The 27169-nt window shown below is 42.3% G+C and overlaps 1 pseudogene; it reads right to left on the reverse strand.

Annotated features, from left to right (window-relative positions):
• Positions 1-4426: 4426 nt before the first annotated feature.
• Positions 4427-26965, reverse strand: LOC132145678 (tripartite motif-containing protein 16-like; annotated as a pseudogene).
• Positions 26966-27169: the final 204 nt, after the last annotated feature.

The following is a 27169-nucleotide window of genomic DNA, read 5'->3' on the forward strand; positions in this document are numbered from 1 at the left end:
GGACATTCCTGCAGTCAATATGCCAATTGCACACTCCCTCAAAACTTGCGACATCTGTTGTATTGTGCTGTGTGATAAAACTGCACATTTTAGAGTGGCCTTTTATTGTGGCCAGCCTAAGGCACACCTGTGCAATAATCATGCTGTCTAATCAGCATCTTGATATGCCACACCTGTGAGGTGGATGGATTATCTCTGCAAAGAAGAAGTGCTTCCTAACACAGATTTAGACAGATTTGTGAACAATATTTGAGAGAAATAGGCCTTTTGTGTACATAGAAAGTGTTCCAAAGTGGGCAAAGTGTTGTGTTTATAATTTTGTTCTGTGTATAAGCAGGACAAAGAGGGTTATATGCTAATTTTCCTCAAGTTATGATCAGAAATGGATAAATATTAAAACAAACAGTGTAGGAGAATGGTTATTATGTGCAAACAGCTGGAAACTCTCTATATGCTTGCAGCGTGTGCATGTCAAAAAATGTATTTGATGTGAAGATTGTGACATATTAACGCACAGAAACTTGATCACTTTATTTTGCGTTTATGTAAACACTACACACTACTTCACAGGAGGACATGGTCTTATTCTGGGTTGTTCTGGAGCCTTTATTACTCTCCTTGAAGTTCTTGATGATGCAGTAAATGGACATTTCAACACTTTCCTTGCACGGAGGCAATTTTGATGCAATGCTAGCTGCTCTAGTGAAAATAAATAAATAAATAATTTTGTTATGTTAAACTGGTATACTTAAAGTCTGTTTAGCTGGAACAACTAATTTTGTGCTCTTTAATTGTGTGTAAGTAGTGCTGGGGTCTGACTAAAGATATACTGAAGTATATTTGATTTGTGCTAAAGTGGAACACTTAGGGTATCTTGCATTTAAAGACTGATATTATACAGAGATACAATCCTCATTAATAGTGATATTAAAGCAAGAAATGTGCACTGTGCAACAAAAGAATACTCCAAAAAACTGTAATTATAATTTAATCTAACTAGCGCTTGTTCACACTTTCTGCTGATAATATTAGTGAAATGATGTTAGCTGCTCATTTTGAGCCAAAATGGGCACTTTGAAGGGCATGTTACCGTCAGCGATGCCCCCTGTGTACACTGATGCATGCGTGCACTGATGTTTTTGTCATAATTTTTGACACCTTGACAAGCACAGGAAAGGTGATTGACTGTGACAGCCAGAACCTTAGAATGTCCTCACCATCCCTCAATGTAGCGCTCTCTCTGCAACTTCTTCACTATCGTCCTCCCACTCACTAAACTCATCTCTTTTTCGTTTGACTCGCTCGGCTTCCTCTACTAAAAATAAGATATTTAACCTTTTTACACATACATTAGACCACTGTAGCTAAAACGTAAGACCCGGGCCCATAGGCTGGTGCTACTCACCTGGAGGCATGGGCTCTGGCTTCCTCACACTTGCTGGAGGTGTATGCAGTGTCTTCTGGCCTGGTCATACACAGCGCTCCTCTCCTCCACTTGAAACATCTTCAGGGACTTAAAACGGGGACAAAGAAATGTTCCAAGCTTGTGGGTGATGCTGATGGACTTTTTATCATTTAGCAGCTGCGTTGCCTGTGTCCGAATATAAACCTTGTACTCCAGATCACTGTATTGGGGCTCGCAGTAAGCACGACCAGCCGAATAGTCTGATACGTATCACCCTCCATCTCTTCACTCACAGTTTTAAAAGGCAACAAAAACTCAGTAACTGCGTTCAACACATCCATCTGAATGGCATCTATTCTGTATATGCAGAATAGTTGATCTTTCTCCTGAAAGGCCTGTTGGATTTCACGGTACTGTTTACTGAATGACTGCATCATCGCAACTTTACTGTTCCATCGGGTTTTGCATTCCTGCATCACGGTGTGTGGGAGCTGTACTAGTGACACATTTTTTCAGTTAAGGCTTTTGCACTTTGCAATGATATCACTCACGTCGCGCACGTATGTTGGCGTGTTCTCCTTTACATCAGATGTGTGTTTGAGAACGATGTTAATGACATGGGCTGTGCACGGCATCCACTTGTAGCTGCGAAGGGCTGCTTTTATGTTTGCGCCCAGGTCACTTACAAACATTACTTTTGATATGTGAGCAGGTTAAATACCAAAGTCATGCAGCTCCTTAACAGTTTGCTCGTGGATGTTGTGTGCTGTCTTTTTGAAAGTAGAGTCAACTCTCCAATTTCCAGTTGTCATTAATGAAGTGACCAGTAAACGCTGTGTATGCTCGTTTGTTGAACTCATCAGTCCACATGTCAGTGGTTATAGCTATGCCACAATCCAGAGCTTTATTTATCTTCTTTGAGAGGATTGTTTTTTTCTTTCACAGTTGCTTTTGCTTTGTCGCAAACAGTTTGCCTGTAAGGGAGTACACTGCTGGCATGCACACATCCGTAACGTGAACCAATGCAGATCTCGACAGCACAATTCAACACAGGCGTCTGTGACCTCGGACTTGACACGTGCTGATACTTTACTTTTGAGGAAAGTGGTAATATTTTGAGACGTGTCACAAATATGTAGTGTTTGTATATTTTATCCTGAGTTGCACTTCACCTTATAAGAACCTAAAAAAATATGAAAATATGTATTCCATATCTTTAATATAGGCTATAGGTAATTGCACACAACATACATAGAGTTTTTAATGACTTAGCCCACAAGTATAGTGACAATTTCTTTACCCGCCCCAACCGGTTACTCAGGGGGTCCGTGTGTTATGAGACGACCTGCGCATCACTAGTGCACGCCGCTGTTTACACCCTGTTTGCATTTCATCTTCTTTTAATTATGTTTTATTAACAAGGTTCGGGAAGAGCATGATCAGATAATCAACCAATTCAGCACAGGTGGAGCTCTGTTTAGCTGATCAACTTACTGTAATTAGCATGATATGTACACAAAATATGCTTACTATTTGCTAAACTCCATTAGATATGTAAGAGTATACTCTTGAAATAGCGGTTTGCAAACCAAACACTTTTGGTGCCATCTAGGAACCTACAATTTCAAAATGATGAAACATAGAGAGAGCCCTAAATAAAACACACAAGAGTAAAACAAACCAAAAAAAGGCATCACTTTCATATATGAAATAATTGAACACAGGCATATACATACATGGTTTCGTGGTAGGGGTAAAGTTTATTATAATATGTTTGTTAGAAGGAATACATTTTCATCATACGTGTAACATACACAATGACAGTTTAATACAATTTTGCTCATCCATCCATTTTAAGATAAAACTGAAATGTGACTTTTTTTCATCTTCATTTCAACCTTTAATGAACTATGAGGGCAAAAATGTAAATAAAAAATAATAATAATCAAGCTAAAGTGTTCAATTAATCGAGGTTTTGATTTTAGGCCATTTCGCCCAGCCCTATAATAGAACATCTGATGGACACAGCATTTTAGCTGATACACAGCTCAGATTGATCTTAAATCTCTCAGATACAGTATACAGAAGTTAGCATATAGTTATCTTATAGAAGAATACAGAATACACAGAGAAAAGCATCCCACATCATACATAAATCATTAAAAATATGGACATCACAGACTGAATACATGGCACAAATGTGTATATTGACACGGGTAATACAACATAAACATGGTTTATGAGGATACTTACTGTGTCCTTAAAATAAACAGTGTTTTTACAAATTCAAATCTAACAAACAAAATAAGTCAAAAAACCCATTAACAAATTTAGTAAGAAAACACAGCGACAATGAAATGAGATAATATCTCATTTCCTTGTTGCTGTGTTCTCTGACTAAATTTATAATTGCTAAATTTATAAAGCTCTCTGCTTGCAGTGCATCAGTCACGTCAGGAAAGTGAGTGAAACACACATAAACAGTTTTTATCAAATAATATGTCATTAATAGCGGTTCACTTCTGTGATTTGGTACGACTGTGTTCATATCAGCAGTGAACCAAACCAAACTGACATCAGTCGAACCCTGGTGTGCACAAAAGTGCTCATGTGAAAGCACCCTTAATGCTGTTTGATATAACTCAGTTCCAGTTTAATTTTACTAACAAAAAGACTGTTCAATTCTTAATATTTTGTATTTATATTCTCCCCTTTAAATTCTATCTGCTCCACAACCCACAAAAACCACAATTTAACACCCCTCTGCCTTTTTTTAAATTCCCATTTGCTCAAATAGTATATAAATATATCATAAAAATAATATATATATATATATATATATATATGTAAATAGAGATATATATAAATATAAAATAGTGAGAGAGAGAATTTGATTTGTTATTTTATTTGTATTTTTTAGATTTGCATTTGCGTTTGTAATTTATTCTTTTGTTTTCAGAATTGTGATTTGTTTTGCACTTCTCTGACACCGTAAAATGCAATTTGTACAGCAGAAAAACCTTTGAAGAGTCCCCGTAAACCACATATACAGGTATGAGTGTGTGAATGTGTGTTTAGTATCAGAACACATTGACTTTATACTTTAAATAGAGTTGAAGAGTATTCTTATGTCAGTGTATTATAGTGATGTAACTATTGCTGTGAATATTATCTTCACTGCAGATATCTCTCAAGGATTAAATAATTATCTGTTTTTGTTAATTGAAAAACAATATATAACAAGCTGTCGCTCTCTTTGAAATCTTTTTTTGAGATACTATAACATCTCATGGCTGGTGATTTATCATGCAGCTCAAAGCTTTAATTCGACAACATTATTGGTATTAATTTTCAGAATCATCTATAATTGCTAAATTACAGAGATTCACTGTTCCCCAAACATAAAACCCAGGATATAGCGGCTGAGTGAATGTGGTCTGGACTGTGTGGATGAGGTTCATTGTGTCAGAGACGCTGTAGAAGGACAGAGTTCCTGCTCTGTGATCCACATACACTCCTATTCTCCTGCAGCTGGAGGGAACAGGGAGTTTAGTCTCTTTGTTATCGTGCCAGAATGAGAAGCTAGAGTAAGAGCAGCACAAACTCCAGGACTGATCATTATATCCAAAGAAACACTCATAACCAGATCCCTTCCTTCTGATGCTCTTATATGACACTGATATATTCACACCACCCCAACTCCCACTGACACTCCACTCAGCTTCCCAGTAACAGCGTCCACTCACACTCTGTCTACACAACACCTGAGGATAAACATCAAATCTGTCTGGATGATCAGGATACGGCTGTAGTTGGTTATGGAAAATCAACTCTTCCTACCAGGTAGAGAAATAGAGGAGTTTATGTGCAGTGTTTGGATCCAGAGTGAACTGATGGGATTCTGATGAAGAAAATAAGAGTTTGAAATTATCTTATTCTGATTCCCAGATCCTCACTTTCCCACCTATCTAAACTTAAATCTAAATTAAAAACAAAAGCTAAAAGTAAAATTAAATATAATAAAAATATATATGCACGCACGCACACACACACACACACACACACACACACACACACACACACACACACACACACACACACACACACACACACACACACACACTCACATATACACACTGTATTCACCACCAGATCAGTGGGCATCCATTTTTGCTGCGGCACCTGGGGAGCATATGGTGGTTGGGTGCCTCGCTCAATGATCTCACCTCAGTGGTGGAAGAGAACACTGCATTTTCACTCCCCCCAACTACAATCCCTGCCGGTACACAGACTCGAACCTGTCACCTTTGGGTTACAAGTCCAACTCTTTAACCTAAAGGGTAAGTTTAGCCAAAAATGAAAATTATGTCATTAATGACTCGCCCTAATGTCGTTCCAAACCCGTAAGACATCCGTTCATCTTCGGAACACGGTTTAAGATATTTTAGATTTAGTCCGAGAGCTTTCTGTCCCTCCATTGAAAATGTATGTACGGTGTTGAATGACGAGTGGCAAGGCAAAGATCCTTTTATCAACAGTATCTTTTACTATGAGAAATGCAGGAGTTCAACATGCAGTGTACAAACTTCAACACCGTAGCACCAACTAGCGCATGCATATAAAACAAGCTTGAGGATCATAGTCTGCTCAGATTTAAAGCTATGTTCTACATTCTCCTTCTTTAACTTTGACAGTTATTCCTTAATGAACAGTTTCTTATATGAAAGTTAACTCAAAGTTTTTTTTTTTTCTCATAGGAAATGCATTTAACAGATTACTTGAGCTGAGAGTAAGAAGGGCAATTAACACAACATTTGTTAACTCACATTTTTACATCAGTTATAATGTCAACATTTATAAATTGAACATTTTGTTCAACTTTCTTTTCTGTCTCTCTTTTTAATTTTTTGTTTTTCATTCCAGGTACTTTGTGTTTGGTTTGCAAATGCAACCTGCTCTGGTCACATATGGAGCTGTAGAAAGAACCTTTTTTTGAATGTTCATTCAGTGGTTTCTTCTTGGTTCCTTGTGGGGTGCATTGTTCTTGGACCTCATTTGGAGTGGAGAATTTGTGCTTAGATTCAGCAGAGGGGGTCTGAACAAAAGGGAGCGACATTTCGCTGTGGTCTAACTTTTGTGGTGGTGGCTCCGCGACAGGAAGGATATGTTTTGGGTTTCGTCTATATTCTCTTCCTTCAACCTCCACAAGATATGATCTTGGTTCATCACAGAGCTGTTTAACGAGTCAGATTCGGTCATGGCCTTTGGTCGTTGAAAGTCTCAGTAACTCTCCTTGTAAGAGTGGACAGTGAGTTCTGCCGGACTTGTCATAGGATGTCTTTTGACAATGTCTCTTTTTTGAGATCTGATTCTTGACAGCAACATTATTCTTTGAGGCTGGCACCAGAATTAATTTGTTGATTGGCAGAGATGTGCGCGTCTGCCTCGATATTATTCTCTCTGCTGGTGAACCCAGTGTCTGGTCACGTGGAACATTTCTGAGGTTGAGTAAGTTTTGAAACACATCAGAACCATCCCTCTTGGATTTCTCCATTAGATGTTTTGCACTCCGCACTGCCCTCTCCGTTAGCCCATTAGCTTGTGGATATTCAGGGCTACTAGTGGTATGTGTAAAATCCCAAGCAGTAGCAAATTCTTTGAACTATTTGCTTGTAAACTGAGTACCGTTGTCTCAAAAGACTTTGTGTTGACTCCCATGAACAGAGAAGTGCCTTTTGAGTTTTGTGATTACTGTACAGGAGGACAGGTCACAAAGCAGATCAATTTCGAACCATCCCGAATATGAGTCAACTAGTACGAGGTAGTGCTGACCATTTCACTCAAAGATATCCGTAGCCACACTTGACCATGGAAGATCTGGGATGTGATGTAAGTGTAGAGGCTCTTTTTGTTGATGAGGTTTGTGACGAGTGGGGCGGGGCCGAGAGACGTGGGAACAGGAGCGAGGCCGGTGGAGTGATTGGGAAATGAGCGACACCTGCTCGACCCACCGGTCTCGAATCCCACGGAGATGGAGGGATATAAATCCGGAGCGACGACAGTGACGGACGAGAGAGGACCAGGCCTGGGTTTTAGTTTGCTTTTTATTTGTGTTTTGTATTTATTTTGATTATTAAAGTTTATATTTGATTGTCCGCCGGTTCCCACCTCCTTCTTCCCGTGATCATGGAGTTTTAATCGTTACAGTGGTGCCGAAGCCCGGGAGAAGGAGGGACGCGCTGCTGAAGATCCCTCGCTGCTGTGGTGAATCCGCGGTGCCATCGAGCAGGCGAGGGAGTGTGCCGCCATGGACGCTCGAGGCGGTGGGCTGGAGTGAGTTGCCGGGGACAGGCGAGCTCGCTGCTGGCCACCTGTGATGTGGAGGAGTCGGCGCCGTTTGCCAAGGGGCCGGAGCCTGCTGCCATCCGCCGGAATGGGGAGGAGCAGGGAACGGGGGACTCCTGCCAGATGCCTAAAACCGGAGGAGCCGTCGCCGTCCACCGGGCGGCAGAGGAGTGTCATGCCGTCCGCCGAGGGCCGTCCAGTGCCACTGCCAGGCACCGCGGAGGAGATCGCCCAGATTTTTTTTTTCTCCTCTCTCGTCTCTGTCGCTCCTCCTTCCATCTCCTTTTCTCTCGCCTCGTCTGTCCTACCCCCAGGTTCCCGCAGGTCCCCGTGAGCGGTCGGGGGTATGTGACGAGTGGGGCGGGGCCGAGAGACGTGGGAACAGGAGCGAGGCCGGTGGAGTGATTGGGAAATGAGCGACACCTGCTCGACCCACCGGTCTCGAGTCCCACAGAGGAGATGGAGGGATATAAAACTGGAGCAATGACAGTGACGGACGAGAGAGGACCAGGCCTGGGTTTCAGTTTTAGTTTGCTTTTTATTTGTGTGTTGTTTTGTATTTATTTTGATTATTAAAGTTTATATTTGATTGTCCGCCGGTTCCCGCCTCCTTCTTCTCGTGATCATGGAGTTTTAATCGTTACAGGGTTTTATACTGTTACAAGATAGAGCACAATAGAACCTCCTTTTCAATGTCTTTAGTTAAAGAAGACCAGAATACAATGCCCTGTGCCCTGCGTTTGGTCGCATCAAGGCCTGGATGACCTCTGTGAATAATGGTGATATACTCACTGTGTAGTGATTCTGGAACAACCGTTCTCTGTCCCTTCATGAGTATATCTTCATTGATTGTGAGCTCATCCCTGAAGGGAAAATACTCACGAATTTCTGCTGGCAGCTTTGATTGGCTAGAGGGCCACCCTGACTTGATAATACTGCAGAGAGTCTCTAGGGGAATGTGACAACGTGTCAGCAAGGAACACATGTTTCCCTTTCTTGTATGTGATTGTGAAATTGTATTTCTGCGATCTTAGCATCATGTGTTGCAGCCTTGCTGGAGCTGTGTGGATAGGCTTGTTAAGGATGGTAACCAATGGCTGGTGGTCCGTTTCGATGTGAATTTGTTTACCATATATATATATATATATATATGTATATATATATATATATATATATATATATATATATATATATATATATATATATAGTCATTAAATTTGGTGCACGCAAATACAACAGCCAGAAGTTATTTTTCTATCTGCGTGTAACGCGTACGTGACAGGAGCATCTTCTTGAAGACACGCAGCTCCGAGTCCGAACTGGGAGGCATCACAGGTGAGTGTGACAGGTTTCAGGACGTCATAGTATTTCAAGGTAGGTGGACTAGAAATCATGTGCTTCAGAACTTCAAAAGCATCTTGATGCTGTTTGAACCAGCTCCACTCTGTTTTTACAGGTCAGCTCGCGAAGAGGGGCAGACAGCTCTAGGGTTCTGTATGAATTGATCAAACCCAGGAAGCGCTGCAGCGCAGTGACATTGTCTGGTGCTGGCATTTCTGTGATTGATTTTGTTTTTGCTGGGTCAGGTTGTAGTCCCTTGGTTGTGAAAATATGACCGACATAGCTCACCTCACTAAGGCGGATTTTGCACTTTTGAGGGTTCAGCCTCAAGTTCACTTCACGACCATGGTCCAACACTTTCCTTAGGTTTGCATCGTGCTCCTGCTCACCATTACCTCCAACGATGATGTCATCAACTATGACTGCGCACGGGTAGCCAGCAATGATCTGTTCCATAGCGCGCTGAAAGACCTCGCTGGCCGAATTAATGCCAAAGGGCATCCTAAGAAATTGGAATCTTCCAAATGGCGTACTGAACATAGTAGGCAGGGAAGACTTGTGTTACGACCCTGCGTTCTACTTGCTCGCCTGCTGGTGGCGGTGTTCTTCCAGGAGAGCTTGGGAGATTGCACACCCCTGTTACTTGATCACCACATAATTGTGGAGAGGATAAAACATTGGACTCAACCACTCCTCTTCACTTCGTCCAGGGGATCGACACCCTCTGGAGAAGTCACTTGTTTTGCAAACCTTTATTTGTTTACAGTCCATACCAACCTTTTCTCCTCCCCATCAGGATTATGATTTTTTCCCCTTTTGATTTTGATCCCTAGACTTCGTTATATTAAGTTATTTTGTGTTTTTAAAGACCAATAAAATCTTGCAAGTCATTTCTTCAGTGTACTTGTGTACTTTATGTACGGTCGAAACGAGCTGGCCGTAACATAAATTGGGTGTCTCGTCCGTGATCCTATGGGGGTAGGAAACGTTGGTAAGTATGGGTTGTATGTGAGTATGTTTTTGTGAATGGTTACCTTTATAAATGAGAACTCCGGTGAGTTAGAGTGTTTCCAGCTGAATTGTGAATACAATCCTTCCAACAGGGCACTGTTTGTTGTTTTGTTTTGTTATTTTGCCTTTCTTGTTTTTGGAGGTTATCCTGGGAGGAGATTAACTCTCTGTAGGGGGTACGCTTCCGGACCTTCAGTTTGACTGATTGTCGCGGAGCTCAGCGTTTAATGCCGCCCCGAGCCCGGTACATCTCTGAAGACCAGGTAGGATTTAGTTAGTGTTTTCTGAGTTAGGAGCTGGAGTTTTCTCATTGTAAACGGTAAATCCATTCTACAAAAATAAATAAAGGTGAATCGTTGTGTTTGTGTGTATAGTGCGGTTTAATTTCACGCTTACACTGTGTTTTGACTTGTGGGAAGTTTTTGTGAATGAGCATAGGTTGCGTAATACGGTGACGTAGTTTCTTTGAAGTGGCTTATGGGGTTGTATTTCGAGTAAACAGCGTCTCCCGTGTGTTAGCTAGTAGTTTCGTTTGTGTTATTGTGCGTATACATATACGAACAAAATGTCTTCGGTGATCGAAGATTTCTTTGCGTGTCCATCAGAAGCTTTGCTTGAGAGTTGTACAAAGGAGCAGTTAGTGCAAATCACCGAACGCTTCAGTGTCGATCTTACGTCTCAGGAAAAGAGGCTGAAGTAAACTATTGTGACTACTTTGAAGTGGTCACTTGTTGATAGAGTTATAGAGGTAAGCACTGAGTTAATTAATCCCAGTGAATCGGTTGTGTCTACTCCTGCTGAGGTTTATAGTGAAGGTGAGACAAAATATACACAATTGTCTTTGCAAGAGAAGCAATTGTGTTTAGATGCCTCAAAAATTTGTGCTGAACGCGACGATCGTGCTATGAAAGAACGAGTGGTAGAAAGAGAATTTGAAGAGAGAAAATTAGATCATCAGTTAGCTATGCGAAGACTGGAGCTTGAGTTAGTGAAGGAACGAGAAGAGAGGATGTTTCAGTTAGAGAAGGAACGAGAAGAGAGAGCGTTTCAGATAAAAAAGTTGGAGTTAGAATTAGCAGCAAAGACAGCTGAAGTTTCACAAGCGAATGTGCCTCCTTTTCTACAACAGCAAGCGAATGCAGGTGAACCTGTGTTTGACGTTCACAGAAATATGAGATTAGTGCCGCCATTTTCTGAAAAGGAAGTGGATAAATATTTCTATCACTTTGAACGTGTTGCTTTATCCATGAAATGGGCGAAAAGCTTTTGGACTTTATTGTTACAGTGTGTGTTCACAGGTAAAGCTCAGGAAGTTTATTCTGCACTCTCACTGGAACAGAGTGGGGAGTATGATGATGTGAAATCTGCTGTGTTACATGCAAATCGTGTAACTCGTGCCTGAGGCATATCGTCAAAAATTTAGGAATTTGAGTAAAGCTGATGAATGTACTCATGTTGAATTTGCAAGAGCAAAAGAGAACTTATTTGATCGGTGGTGCACTTCAATGAAAGTTACAACTAAAGAGGAATTAAGAGAATTAGTGCTCTTAGAGGAGTTTAAACATTGTGTTCCTCATGCTGTAGCTACGCATCTTACTGAACACAAGGTGAATACACTTTCTGAAGCTGCTATCATGGCTGATGAATTTGTGTTAACCCATCGTGGGTCATTCAGTTCAGTCGGTCTTAAAAGCAACGATATGAGTAAGTCTTAAGTTTTGCTTTCAACCTAAGACAAAGTCTCCTGTGATGAGTAAGAATATTAAGGCGACAGTTGCTGAACATTCTAGTAAACCTGCACTCTCACGAGACATGGTTTGCTTTTATTGTAAAAAGCTTGGTCATAAAATATCTGACTGTCTTATTCTCAAGAAGAAAGAGAGATTGTTGAAACCTGTTGCTTTGGTTTCTACCTCACCATTCACTGTTGATACTTGTAATGAGAAAGATCGTCATTTATCTAGTTCTAGTGATAAATCTGTTGATCAGTGTATAACTTCCTCCATTGATTATACACCTTTTATCACTGAGGGAAATGTGTCATTGCCGGTTCAAACGAAACTGTGCCAGTATGTCTTCTTCGAGATACGGGAGCCGCACAGTCGTTTCTTTTAGAAGGAATTTTGCCTTTAACTTCTAAAACCGCTACTGGAACTCATGTATTAGTGCGAGGTTTTGAGATGGGGTTTGTTGAAGTGCCTTTACATCGAATCCATCTTTCTTCTGCCATTGTATCTGGTGATGTAGTGGTTGGTGTTCGTTCTGCACTTCCAGTCCCTGGGATTATATTTATTCTGGGAAATGATTTAGCTGGTGAGAATGTTTGGGGACGGAGTGGTGTGGCAGCTCCGCCCATAATAGCATCTATACCTAGGAAATCTGATATTGAAAACTGTAGAGAATTTCCTGATTTGTTTCCAGCTTGTGCAGTTACTCGATCAATGGCTAAACCATTATCTGAAAATCAAGTTGAAGTTCCACTGCATGACACTTTCTTTTATACTGTTAATACAGGTAAGCCAGGATCTGATGTGTCCAAATGTCCTGAGCAAAGAGACCTGAAGTCCTGCTCTTCGTTGTCTTCTGACCAGAAAGATTCAACAGTGCTACAAAGTGAATCTGCTGATACATCTGAGGTTCTTTCCACTCCTGAGAAAACCAATGTTGATCTCTCTGATGTTGATAACTGTTCTCTGACTACTTTGTTACAGATCTCTCGAGAGGATTTAATTAGAGCTCAACAGAGCGATGACACTCTTAGACCTTTATTTTCTGCAGCAGGGTCTAAGAAGTGTTCTGATCCTCTGTCCTTTTCGTACTTTCTTGATGATGGTCTGCTTTGTCGGACAGGGGTCCTGCATAAACATGTTTCTCTAGAACCTAAAACTCAGATTGTGGTTCCTTCTCCAGCGAGAGACTCTGTGTTGCATTTGGCTCATCAAGGACTTGCTGGTCATACCGGAGTTCGTAAAACATATGATCAGGTCTTACGACAGTTCTATTGGCCTAAGGTAAAACGAGATGTGGCAAAACATATTCGATCTTGTCATATGTGCCAGATCACCGGTAAGCCAAATAAAAAAGTGCCTGTTGCTCCGTTGCAGCCTATTTCCGTTGTTTCCGCTCCTTTCGAGCATTTAATCATTGACTGTGTTGGTCCTTTGCCCCGGTCTAAGACTGGTCACCAATACCTTCTAACCGTTATGTGCCAGACTACTCGTTATCCTGCTGCTTATCCGTTAAGGTCCATCACTACAAAATCTGTCTTGAAGGCCCTCACTAATTTTATGTCGACCTTTGGAATTCCCAAAGTTATTCAATCCGATCAGGGTTCGAACTTTATGTCAAAACAGTTCTCAAAAGCCCTGCGTCAACTTCGAGTAAACCACAATATTTCTAGTGCCTATCATCCGCAGAGTCAAGGAGTTCTTGAGAGGTTTCATCAAACCCTGAAGTCCCTTTTGAGGTCATATTGTGTGGAACTCGATGCGGATTGGGAAGAAGGTCTGCCGTGGATGTTATTGGCGATAAGTGAGGTAATCCAAGAAAGCCTTGGGTTTAGCCCAAATGAATTAGTGTTCGGACATGTAGTGCGAGGACCTACGGCTATGTTAGCTGAGGAGTGGCGAATGTCGAAACCTTCTGAAAACATTTCAGATTATGTGAGTGGATTCCGGCGTAGCTTGTATGAGGCACGAGCTCTCGCTAAAAAGAAGTTGAGTAAGTCTCAAATAAAAATGCAACAACATTTTGACAGAAAAGCTAAGTTAAGGGAGTTTCGGGTGGGTGATCAAGTATTGGCTTTGCTGCCTCTACCTGTCAACCCATTTCAGGCTAAATTTACAGGTCCCTACAGTGTAGTTAAACGTCTTTGCGATAATAATTATCTGTTAAATACTCCTGACCGGAGAAAAAAAGTACAAGTCTGTCACAGTAACCTGTTGAAATTGTATATAGCTCCTGTTTGTTCTGTTACTGTTAACGTGGTAAACTCTGAATCATCTCCTCTTTTTTGCAGTACGAGGGGGGATTCTTTAGAGAATGCTGATGAGGATGAGTGTTTTCTTTCTCAAGGGAAAGTCGAAGGGCGACTTAAAAACTCTGAGATTCTTCTTAACCTGTCCTCTTATCTTTCTTATTTGACAGAGAAGGAGAGGAGTGATGTCACTGAGTTGGTGATGTCATTTCCCTCTCTTTTCCTTGACGTTCCCGGTCGTACTTCTGTCATAGAACATGATATCGACGTAGGAACCTTGTGTCCAGTTAAATAGAACGCCTATCGAGTCAATCCTTTTAAAAGAGATTTGCTGAAACAAGAGGTGAACTATCTGCTTGCTCATAATCTGGCTGAATCTAGTTTCAGTTTGTGGAGTTCTCCTTGTGTTTTAGTAAATAAACCCGATGGCTCATATCGATTCTGCACAGATTATCGAAAACTTAACTCTGTGACAAAGCCGGACTGTTTCCCTTTACCTCGAGTTGATGACTGCGTCGATCATGTTGGCTCTTCCCGTTACGTCAGCAAATTCGACCTCTTAAAGGGGTATTGGCAGGTGCCTTTCACTAGTCGTTCTAAGGAATTATCTGCCTTCGTTACGCCTGATGCTTTCCTGCAGTATATGGTAATGCCTTTCGGAGTTCGAAATGCACCCGCGACTTTCCAGCGACTCGTAAACCGTATACTGTATGGAATGTCAGGATGTGAGGCATATCTTGATGACGTCGTGCTGTATAGTTCCTCCTGGTCTGAGCATCTTAACCAGATTAAACATATTAGAGGAAAAGATAACGTAATAGCTGACACACTTTCTAGAGCGTAACATCATTTCTGCTTTGTCCGTTCCTTTTTCTTTGCATCTCTAGGGCCCAGAGGTGTTGTAGAATGAAGAGAAGACGACGTTCCTTTGGATCACCAGAACTTTTAATGTGTTCGTTCTGGGTAGTGTTTAACTGTCTGTTCTTTGTTTTGTTTTTAGATTCGTTGCCGAATCTTTATTTTAGGAGGGAGGTGTTACGACCCTGCATTCTACTTGCTCGCCTGCTGGTGGCGGTGTTCTTCCAGGAGAGCTTGGGAGATTGCACACCCCTGTTACTTGATCACCACTTAATTGTGGAGAGGATAAAACACTGGACTCAACCACTCCTCTTCACTTCGTCCAGGGGATCGACACCCTCTGGAGAAGTCACTTGTTTTGCGAACCTTTATTTGTTTACAGTCCATAACAACCTTTTCTCCTCCCCATCAGGATTATGATTTTTCCCCTTTTGATTTTGATCCCTAGACTTCGTTATATTAAGTTATTTTGTGTTTTTGAAGACTAATAAAATCTTGCAAGTCATTTCTTCAGTGTACTTGTGTACTTTATGTACGGTCGAAACGAGCTGGCCGTAACAATTGTGATCCAGCAAAATCTGCCAAAAGGAGCTTTTTGCGTCAAGCACAGAGAATACTGTGGAGTTTGGCATCTGCACTGCCACTTCTTCCACTGTGCGCATGGGGTGATGCAGACGTTTTAGGAACTTGTCTTCCTAAAGTTTTATTTCATCTGAGTTTTTCTTGTCACCATAGATGGCTCAGATAGATGGCTCCATAGATGGCTCAGACACAGGAGTGATTACGCCGATAGCGACCATTCTTTCCAACTCTGCTTTTACCTTGTGTTGCATTGCTGCAGGAATTCTGCGTGCTGGACGGATGACAGGTTGGGCTTCTTTGTCCAGTTTCATGCAGTATGTTACGGGAAGCTTTCCTATTTCATCCGGGAAAAGATCTGCATATTCTGTGTTAAGCTGCTGGACAAAACTTGAGTTTTCTATTACGTTGATCTGATGGACTGCATTATTGAGAGAAATGAGGCCTATCCGAAGACAGTCAGAAAGTCCAACAATGGCTGTAAATTTTTTGAATGAAGCCATACCAGACAGGGCGTTAAATCTGCTGGGCTTTCAGATGTTCAGAGCAGATCGCGATGCAGAATCAACTGGGAAATTGAGTGGCGGCGGGACATGTTTTTACATCAATGAAAGGTGGTGTACACATGAAACAGTGTTAAAGAAAATGTGCTCTCCCAATCTAGAAACGCTCTTTGTTAACTGCAAGCCATTCTATTTACTACGGGAGTTTCACTCGTTAGTGTTAACATTCCTCCGCAAGCACACCATCCCCCAGCACTGTGGAGAATCAACAATTGGGAGACAATCTGAATGAGTTTTACTGCTGGTTTGAAAAAATACCCAACACCCGCCCTGAACACTTCTCCACACAATCATGCACAAATCCTTGCTGGATCTTCTTCAATTTGCCTACTGAGCAAACAGGTCTGTGGAAAGATGCATTAAACATGGGACTGCATCATGTTCTGCAACATCTAGACAGACCAGGGACTTATGTGAGAATCCTGTTTGTGGATTTCAGCTCAGCTTTAAACACGATCATTCCAAACCTTCTCCTGCCCAAACCAACTCAACTCTCCGTGCCCACCTCTGTCTGTCAGTGGTCTGTCTGACAGACAGGCAGTAGCTAGTGAGGCTGGGAAAATTCACATCCAGCACTCAGATGATCAGCACTAGAGCTCTTCAGGGCTGTGTTCTCTCCCCACTGCTCTTCTCCCTGTACACCAATGACTGCACATCTAAAGATCCCTCTGTCAAGCTCCTGAAGTTTGCAGAAGACACCACACTTACATTCAGGATGGTGACAAGTCTGCTTACAGACAAGAGGTTAAGGAGCTGGCTGTCTGGCGCAGTCTTAATGACCTGGAGCTCAACACGCTTAAAACTGTGGAGATGATCGTTGACTTCAGGAGAAACCCCACTGCTCTCCCCCCACTTACCATCATGAACAACACTGTAACGACAGTGGAGTTATTCAGGTTCCTGGGCACCACCATGTGGTGGGACACACTTACATTGACTCCATTGTGATAAAGGCCAAGCAGAGGTTGTACTTCCTTTGCCAGCTGAGGAAGTTCAACCTGCCACAGGAGCTGCTGAAACAGTTCTACTCCGTCATCATTGAATCCATCCTCTGCACTTCAGTAACTGTCGGTTTCAGCTCAGCTACCAAATCTGACCTCAGAAGACTACAGATGGTAGTCCGGACAGCTGAGCGAATCATTGTTACAACCATCCCTTCTCTCCAGGAACTGTACTCATCCAGAGTGAGCAAAAGGGCTAGTAAAATAAATCTGGACATCTCAAATCCAGCACATTCCCTCTTTGAATTGTTGCCATCTAGTCGACGCTACAGAGCTCTGAGCACCAGAATGACCAGGAACAGTTTCTTCCCTCAGGCAATTCTTCTCATGAACACTTGACAATAACTGTAGAGCACACACTATTTATACACTTATTAATCTAACACTGTCATGAGCCTGCCTCTTTCTATCCTTTTCCATCGTCTTCTGGCCACTGGCCTTTTAGCACAGTCTATCACTCACTCTCCTCTTCACAGCTGTTCCCTATCTTCTCCTGCTTTACTCTAAGTACATCACACCTGTCCCCTTTCCCTCTGATTACGTTTGCTACTTCTCCCCTCTCTTCCTCCTGTCTCCTTGTCAGATTGTTCGTTAACCACTGATTAAGAAGTCTCATGTTGCACTTCCTCTCTATTTAGTCCTGTCCCGTCTTGTCATGGTTTCATCTAGCTGCTATTATAATTTGCTTTTGCTCTAACCTATGTTCTGCTCTGTGCTTCATCTGTGTATGCTCCTTTGTGACCAGAGGCTAGCCAATATCTGTGCCCGATCTTCCTCGTTGAACTCTGTCAAAGCTTGAATACAAGAAGATTTTTCCGTTACTGATTACTGGCTTGATGTTTTGGCGGTTTACGTTGTGATTATATTTCAGATTTTTGTTTATTCACTCTACTGGTGGCTGCCTCATTTACTTTTTATTAAAGAGCTTATTGACTGTCATTTTGCTATTGGGTCTTCTCTCACCTTATAATAGTACAATCTGACCAAGATGGACCCAACGAACGAGACATCCTTTCAAGTTGCTGTCGAGCGTCAAGGTGCCTTGCTGGGCAGGCATGAAGAGGAGCTGACTGTTACGAGACGCGTGGTGGAATCTTTGGCTGAGCAGGTGTCTGATCTCACCGCGCAGCTGCATCATCTTCGTCTTGAGTCCTCCTCATCAGCTCAACTGCCTGTGTCTCCTGAACCTAGAATAAATAATCCACGTATTACTCGGGTGAGCCTACCCAGTGTCGTTCATTTTTGACACAATGTGAAGTAATTTTTTTTCTTCAACCCTCGACTTACGCCAGGGACCGTGCCAAGGTCGCCTTGGTGATTTCTCTCCTCACCGGACGTGCTCGTCAGTGGGGAGCGGCCAGCTGGGATGCGGAGGCAGACTTTCTGGATCGTTTTTCTCTGTTTAAGGAGATGATTCATGTGTTCGATCGCTCTGCACATGGAGCCGAGGCCTCTCGCTTGCTCTCACTTCTCTTCGCCAGGGCAGACGTTCTGCCGCTGATTTCTGATTTTAGAGTTTCGCACTCTTGCAACAACCTACAGCTGGAACGAGCCGACGCTAGTGGCCCGTTTCCTGAAAGGGCTCAATGCAGAGGGCAAGGATGAGATCCTCACCAGGGAGGTTCCCAGTCTTCTCGATCCACTCATCGACCTCGCCATCCGAGTGGAGAAGCGTTTCCACCTGCGACAACGAGCGAGGTATACTGAGACTGGTTCTTTTTCTCCGCCCCCATCCTTTTCTCCATCTTCTACTGTTGCAGAAGCTGCACCAGAACCCGTGCAGCTGGTGGGCTTACGTATCTCTCAGAAGGAAAGAGAACGGAGAATTTTGTACCGCCTCTGTCTCTACTGTGGTTCCGACAAGCATTTTGTGTCAACGTGTCAAGTAAAAGCCAACGCTCGCCAGTAATGGGAGGGGTACTGGAGAGCACTACTCCTCTGGTCCCATCTCACAAGACCAACACTACCATCCCGGTACATCTGCACTGGCAGGGTTCCTCTGTCTCTACCAGCGCCATGATTGACTCTGGGACCGAGGGAAATTTCATCAACGAAGCCTGGGTCCGCGAGCAAGGTATTCCTCTCATTGATCTAGAGTTAACTCCCCTTCTTGCCCTAGATGGTAGTTCCCTTCTCAAGGTCTGCCGTGAGACTGTTCCATTGTCTTTCAAGGTCTCTGGAAACCATCGCAAGACCACTTCCTTTTTAATTTTCAGTTCTCCTTTTCCCCCCATAGTGCTAGGACATCCCTGGTTAGTCCCCATATTAACTGGTCTAAAGAAACTATTCTGTCATGGAACCTGTCGTGTCATTTTAAATGTCTTGTCTCTGCCATCCCTCCTGTTTCTTCTGTTTCTGTGTTTCAGGAGAAGCCAGGGGATTTGTCTGGGGTGCCGGAGATGTATTACGATCTGCGAACGGTTTTCAGTCGTTCCCGAGCCACTTCTCTCCCTCCCCATTGCCCTTATGATTGTAGCATCAATCTCCTTCCCGATACCATGCCACCACGCGGTAGACTGTATTCTCTATCGATTCCTGAGCACGAAACTCTTGTGAATTACCTCTCAGAGGCTCTCATTGCGGGTACCATTGTTCCCTCCTCCTCTCCTGCCGGTGCAGGATCCCTGTATAGATTATCGGGGGCTCAATGACATAACAGTAAAGAATAAATATCCTTTGCCGCTTATGTCATCCGCTTTTGAGATCTTGTAGGGAGCCAAGTTTTTCACAAAGTTAGACCTGCGCAATGCTTACCATTTGGTGCGCATAAAGAAAGGTGACGAGTGGAAGACCACATTCAATACTCCTCTTGGGCATTTTGAATACCGGGTTCTTCCTTTCGGTCTTGTAAACGCTCCCGCCATCTTTCAGGCACTTATAAACGACATTCTTCGCGATATTCTGAATATCTTTGTCTTCGCTCACCTAGACGACATTCTGTTTTTTTCACCCTCTCTTCAGGTTCATATTCAGCACGTTCGACGCATTCTTCAGCGCCTTTTAGAGAATCGCCTCTTTACATTTATTTACATTTATTCATTTAGCTTACGCTTATATCCAAAGCGACTTACAATTGCTATATATGTCAGAGGTCGCATGCCTCTGGAGCAACTAAGGGTTAAGTGTCTTGCTCAGGGACACATTGGTGTCTCACAGTGGATTCGAACCGGGGTCTCTCACAGCAAAGGAATGTTTCTTATCCACTGCGCCAACACCCCCCCCCCCCTCTTCATCCTCTTTGCAATCGGTAACCTTTCTAGGCTGAGGGGATTAGTATGGACCCCGCTAAGGTCCAAGCGGTCACTGACTGGCCTGTTCCTGAGTCACACACTGCCCTTCAACGATTCCTTGGCTTTGCCAATTTTTATCGTAGGTTTATTCGCAATTTAAGTCAGGTGGCAGCGCCGTTAACAGCCCTCACATCATCTAAGTCTAGTTTTGTTTGGACTGAGTCCACCCAGAGTGCGTTTGAGCGTCTTAAGAACCTTTTCTCTACTGCTCCCATTTTAATTACTCCCAACATTTCTAACCAGTTCATTGTCTAGGTTGATGCTTTAGAAGTGGGTGTCGGGGCCATCCTCTCCCAATGATCACCTTCTGATGGCAGGGTGCACCCGTGCGCCTATTTTTCGCACTGTCTGTTGCCTACAGAACGCAATTATGATGTCTGCGATTGCGAGCTACTCGCCATTCATTTGGCTTTGGAGGAGTGGCGTCACTGGTTGGAGGGAGCGTCGGTTCCGTTCATTGTTTGGACAGATCACTGTATCCTTGAATACATTCGTTCCGCTAAGAGACTGAATGCGCGTCAAGCTCGATTTCCCCATTTTGAGTTTTCCATTTCTTACCGTCCTGGATCTAAGAATGTTAAACCTAACGTGCTTTCTCGTCTTTTCGATTCCTCTGTGGTCTCCCCATCCCAGGAGGTGGTTATTCCTCCTGCACGGGTTGTTGGGGTGACGATTTGGGGAAAAGAGAGACTTGTTAAACACGTGCTCGCTCACTCCTTCATGCCGCGAGGCTGTCCTATACATTTGCTTTTTGTTTCGGTCTCTGCTCGACGTGCGGTCCTCCAGTGGGGCCATACCTCCAAATTGGCAGACCATCCCAGCGTTAGAGGTACTCTTGACTTGGTTAAACAGCGTTTTTGGTGGCCATCCCATGACAGAGATGTCCGTCGTTTTGTTGCAGCTGGCGCGAATGATTTCAATGTTAAGTCAATGCAAAGGCGTGTTTACTCGCATCTGGAGGTCTCGCGTCGCGAATGAGGTGTTTAGCGCAGCACGGAAGATGCGAATTCGCCTCATTCGTGCGTCTAGTTCGTGCGAATGACGCGAATTGAGTGTTTCGTGCGAATGGTGCTTTTTGTGCTTTTTTTTTCGGCCACCCGAGTTGAAAATTTTTAACTTTGAATTCTCTCCCATCCTCTGCAACTGGTCTCTCGCCTTTCCAAAGTTGCCTTGGATACCAACCACCTTTATTTTCCTCACAGGATTCAGATTTGTGTGTTCCGTCTGTCCAAGCATACATTAAACGTTGCAGACGAACCTGGAAGAGGGTAAGGTCAGCTCTTTGTCGTTCTAGGACTAGGATGTGCGTAGCGGCGAATAGGCGTCGCGTCAAGAGCCCCACTATCATTGCGGCCAAAAGGTGTGGCTTTCCACCCTTAACCTACCTCTTCAATCCATTTGGCAGAAACTGGCACCTCGTTTTATCGGTCCTTTACGGATTTCTAAGATTGTCAGTCCTGTCTCAGTCAAGCTAATACTTCCTCCTAATCTCAGTCGGGTCCACCCTACCTTCCAAGTCTCTTGCGTTAAGCCCGTCACACGCACCCCGTCACGTCCTTCGCACCCTCCCGTCTCAGTTGAGGGCACTTCCGTTAATAAAGTCCAAAGACTTCTGGACGTTCGCCATCGTGGTTACCAATACTTAGTGGACTGGGATGGGTACGGCCCTGAGGAGAGAAGCTGGATTCCATCTCGGGACGTCCTGGACCGTTCGCTTATCGATGATTTCCTCCGCTCTCACAGTCTTCCCCCTTAGGAGCACCAGGTGGCGCTCATTGGGGGGAGGGGTACTGTCATGAGCCTGGCTCTTTCTATCCTTTTCCGTCCTCTTCTGGCCACTGGCCTTTTTTGCACACTCTATCATCCACTCTCCTCTTCCCAGCTGTTCCCTATCTTCTCCTGCTTTACTCTAAGTACATCACATCTGTCCCTTTTTCCCTCTGATTTGGTTTGCTACTTCTCCCCTCTCTTCCTCCTGTCTCTTTGTCAGATTGTTCATTAACCACTCATTAAGAAGTCTCATGTTGAACTTCCTCTCTATTTAGTCCTGTCCTGTCTTGTCATGGTTTCATCTTGCTGCTAGTATAATTTGCTTTTGCTCTAACCTATGTTCGGCTCTGTATCAGTGCTGCGCTTGATAGAGCTACTGCAGTACCCCCCTGTGCTTCATCTGTGTACGCTTCTGTGTGACCAGAGGCTAGCCACCATCTGTGTCCGAGCTTCATAACCATAGATACTCTTTCTCTCTCCTCCTCCTCCTCCTCTCCACTCTCGGAGGCAAGCGTTTCTAAACTTATCTTTTCCACTTATCTTACTACCTGTTCGCTTGATCACCTCCTTTGGGCAATTTCGAGAATGTGTTCTTGGTTGCACCTAATAGGCCCAACCAGCCATGGTTTGCGAAGGGATCACTTATCTCAGATGAAGTATGGCACCCCAGCCCAGAGCTATGGAACCCGCATCTTTGGCAGGTCCGCTCGAAGGATGAGTGCTAAATGATTTCCAGCGAGTCTCGGATACAATAACAGAAGCAAAAGGTCCTTCGAACAGAGATCTGTATAGCTTGAAATGGAAGTGTTTGTGTCTGTAATTGTTTCTGCATGTCTGCTTGGATTCTGGATGCACGCCATCTACTTTAAAAGTATATGTGGCTGCTATTTCAGCTTTTCATTTGCACACTGGTGATCGTTCGGTGGGATTGGATTTCTAATTGGATTCTAATTCTATTTCTAATTCCATGGACTGCAAACTTATCAGGATCATCAGTCATTTCAGATTGGCAGAGCAGCTTTTTGTCTGTTTCAAAGGGCTGCCGGTATCGAAGGATATGATTGTGGAAGTGATTTGCATTGGCGTATACCTCTAAGAATAAGTCTTGTCCGTGGGGAATACATGCCTATTCCATGAGAAAAGTAGCTTTGTCATTGGCTTGGGCTAAAGGAATGTTGATTCAGGATATTTACCTGACTGCAGTAAGGACAAGGATTCTGTGTTTATTCTACTAGTTATGTTGCCATTGGTATATGCTGCATATGTGCGTGGCACCAGTGGCGCTGCAGTCTATGTATAGTCTCTGATTATGTACGTAATGTCAGTTCCTTAAAAAGAGGGAACAAGACATAGTGTGTGCTGCTGTGGCATCGACCTATAAGGTGGATGGATCCACCCCAAGCTTGAGCACTCAAGCATCATTGGATGGTAAGATTTACCGGCGCAATGCAATCAGGCTTCACTATTAGAGGAAGGGGATAATACCCATAGTGTGAGTTAACGCAATGCCTTGTTCCCCCCTTTCAGGGAACCAAGGTTATGTACATAACCAGAGACATTCTAGATGAAGTATCATAGTGTGTGCCATTGTGTTTGTTACTGACTTACATTTTAGGAAGTCCTCTCTGGTCCTTGGAACAAGGTTAATGTGAGTGACTGAGAAAACAAACAGATACAAACTGTAAATTTCATTCAAAGAGATATATTATAACCTATGTGTAGCTCATTACAGAGAGCAGATCGATCTTTAATATTTTACCAGATAACGTTTTAATCTCCTCTTTGCAGAAATCTTCCAGTTTGTGTCTCAGCTGACAGACAGATTCTCTCACATCATCAAAAGAAAAGAGGAAACAGACAGAGATGTTTTCTGTAGATTCAGGAGGAGCTGAGAGAGACTGAAGACTCTACAGGAATAACAATTAATAAACCAGAAAAAAAAATCTAAAAGACAGTTTAAATAATGAGATACATATTTGGTAAAAGTTCACACAGTCTCTCGTTCAAACTTCCAAAACATGACTGCCTAGAAAATAAAACAATAATTAAAAAACTGCTTTTTATCAGCTAATTCTTCACTAATGCATTGTTTAGCTGCCCACTTGAAACACATAATTGAAAAATGTTATGTGAATAAAGATTTACTGTCTCATTATTGCACATTATTGACAGGAGGCCCCCCTATGTGGGATTGATTAGTATATATTTCATTGAAATTTATATTATATTTTAGTTTGATCATGTTTTTTATTGAATATTTTGTATTTTAGGTTGGGCTAGATTTTAATAAATTGTATTTATGCAGTAATTAGCAAATACCTAATAATAAAATTTCTTACTTAAACTGTCATAAATCTCAGATGCTTTGGAGCACTTAAGTTTGTTCTATTTTTGAAGATGATACTTAGCTGATTATTGCTGAAGTGTAATATATATATATATATATATATATATATATATATATATATATATATATATATATATATATATATATAATACATATACACACACATACATACATTATGTACATACATATATATATATATATATATATATATATATATATATATATATATATATATATATATATATATATATATATATATATATATATGTGTGTGTGTGTGTGTGTGTGTGTGTATATAAACATGTGATTTTATTATTTAAAAAAGTACAAAAATACTAATTCGGATTTTATGTGAAATAAATATTTTCCAAAACATGCTTTACTCTAAAACCATCAGCCAAAGTCATATATATAAACATCTTTGTTACGTTTCAAATTTGAGGTTGACGTCTTAATAAATGAGCTTCAAATCCTGTTTGGGTGCAGTAGCAAAAGTTTCCTCAAATTAAATTAGTTTCCCATTTGTTTCCATTTACAAGTGAATTTTGTCTGACTTTTTTTTTTTTTTAAGTGTAAAGTAAGTTTAAGGCTAAGTAATAGTAACTTTAAATTAAGTATATAGTAAGTGCCAAAACTTTTATATGCATTGCACCATTTCGCTGAAGTAAAGAAACATTGGAAAAAATAAATAATTAAATAAATAAACTTGTTCGGGCAAAATTTAAACAGTACCAGAGGGTTAAACATAATTAAGACTATGATTTTAATTATTCCCATTAGTAGAATGATGCTTATTCAGTCAGTTTGTATCAAATAATAAATGTCAGTTTGTTAAAGGTCTTTACATTTAGTCCCTGTAACAGCAAATCTTGCTAAAGTCTACTGTTTTTTTCTAGATCTCTGTTACCTGCAAGAAATGGATGTGATCGTCTGTGTGTGAAAGCTGCTCCAGCTCAGTGTTTCTCTTCTTCAGATCTTCAATCTCTTGCTCCAGTCGCTCCATTTGTCCTTCAGCTCGACTCACTGCAGTCTTTTCCTGATCTCTGATCCGTTGTATCACCATAGAGCGGCTTCTCTCAATGGAGCGGATGAGCTCAGTAAAGATCCTCTCACTGTCCTCCACTGCTGTCTGTGCAGAGCGCTGTGAGACACACATCACAATCAGCTCTTACTGCTTCTTCACAGCGGCTTCAGTGGGACTGAAAGAGGAGTCAAACTGAGTCTCAAACTTCTCTTCTTCTCCAAACTCACCTGATGAGACTCCACAGCGTCTCTCAGCTGCTCAAGATCTTTCTGTCTCTGCTGGATTCTCTGCTGGATTTCACTCTGTGTCTCCTTCAAGTGTTTCTGCAAACACAAGGCTTATAACATAAAACTATTACACATTCATCATATAAAAAGGCGTCTGTTTGATTAAAAAATGATTCTTTACAGCATTTCTCAAGAGTTGTAAGAGCATTATATGAATTTAGATTAGACATTAAGTCCTTTCACATGAAGGGGACATATATGATTATTACTGTCTATTCTGCATTAATAAAATAATGTGAAGCCGACATGGACCTTTAAAAAACCGAAACTCTAATGCATGTTCGATTAGAGCAGAGAACATGAGCAATGTTACAAAAATGAGCAAAGTTCAACTCATGCTCTAATGCACAGAGGCGTCATGTAGTAACTCCCAATGGGAGAGTAGATCACATGATGCACTCATGATACAGCTGGAGACTACAGTGAGGAGAAACACTTGAAGGGTCAGCATTAAATGTGTGATTTCAGTTCATACCTCTTTCTCTGTCCTCTCTGCTGCAGTTGACACAGTCTCATGGTTTTTATGTTCATCCATTGCACACAGCATGCAAACACATTGCTGGTCAGTACGACAGAAAACCTCCAGAAGCGTTTCATGTTTCTGGCAGATCATCTGCTGCAGTCGTCCAGTGGCATCAGTCACTTTGTGTCTCTTTCCTGAATGAAACTCTTCATGACGCTCAAAGTGAGTTTGACAGTAAGACTCCAGACACACCAGACAGGACTTGACAGCTTTGTGTTTTCTTCCAGTACAGATGCCACACTCCACGTCTCCAGATCCAGCAGGAACAGCAGCTTTTAGTTTGGTCTTTTTCAGTTTCTCCACCACTTCAGCCAGCATGGTGTTTTTAGCTAAAGCAGGTCTTGGACTGAAGGTCTGTCTGCACTGAGGACAGCTGTAGACTCTCTTCTGATCCTCTTGATCCCAGCAGTCTGTAATGCAGCTCATACAGTAACTGTGTCCACAGGGAATGGCCACAGGATCCTTCAGGAGATCCAGACACGCTGGACAGCTGAACTGCTCCACTGAAAAAACACTGGCTTCAGCCATTTCACTGTCTACAGCAATACAGACACACAAACAACAGCTCAACAGCAGAACAGTTTGAGTTCCTTTTAACTGAGTTTCCTGGTTCTGTGTTTGAGAGACGTGTGCAAAACAGGCGTGTCTGTAAACTCACATACTGAAATGTCCACTAGGAGTCAGTCTCATCGTCAGTCAGAGCTGGCCAGAACACAAAGTTGCTATGAGCCAGATACACATAAACTGAATGAACAAGTCAACAGGAAAAATATAGGAAGCTTTTGTTTCATTCTAGCGTCTTTAAACAAATACTGCTAGAGTTTTTCTCAGATTTTACTTAACTTCTCT

The sequence above is a fragment of the Carassius carassius genome, chromosome 8, assembly GCF_963082965.1.
Source record: "Carassius carassius chromosome 8, fCarCar2.1, whole genome shotgun sequence".
NCBI lineage: Eukaryota > Metazoa > Chordata > Actinopteri > Cypriniformes > Cyprinidae > Carassius > Carassius carassius.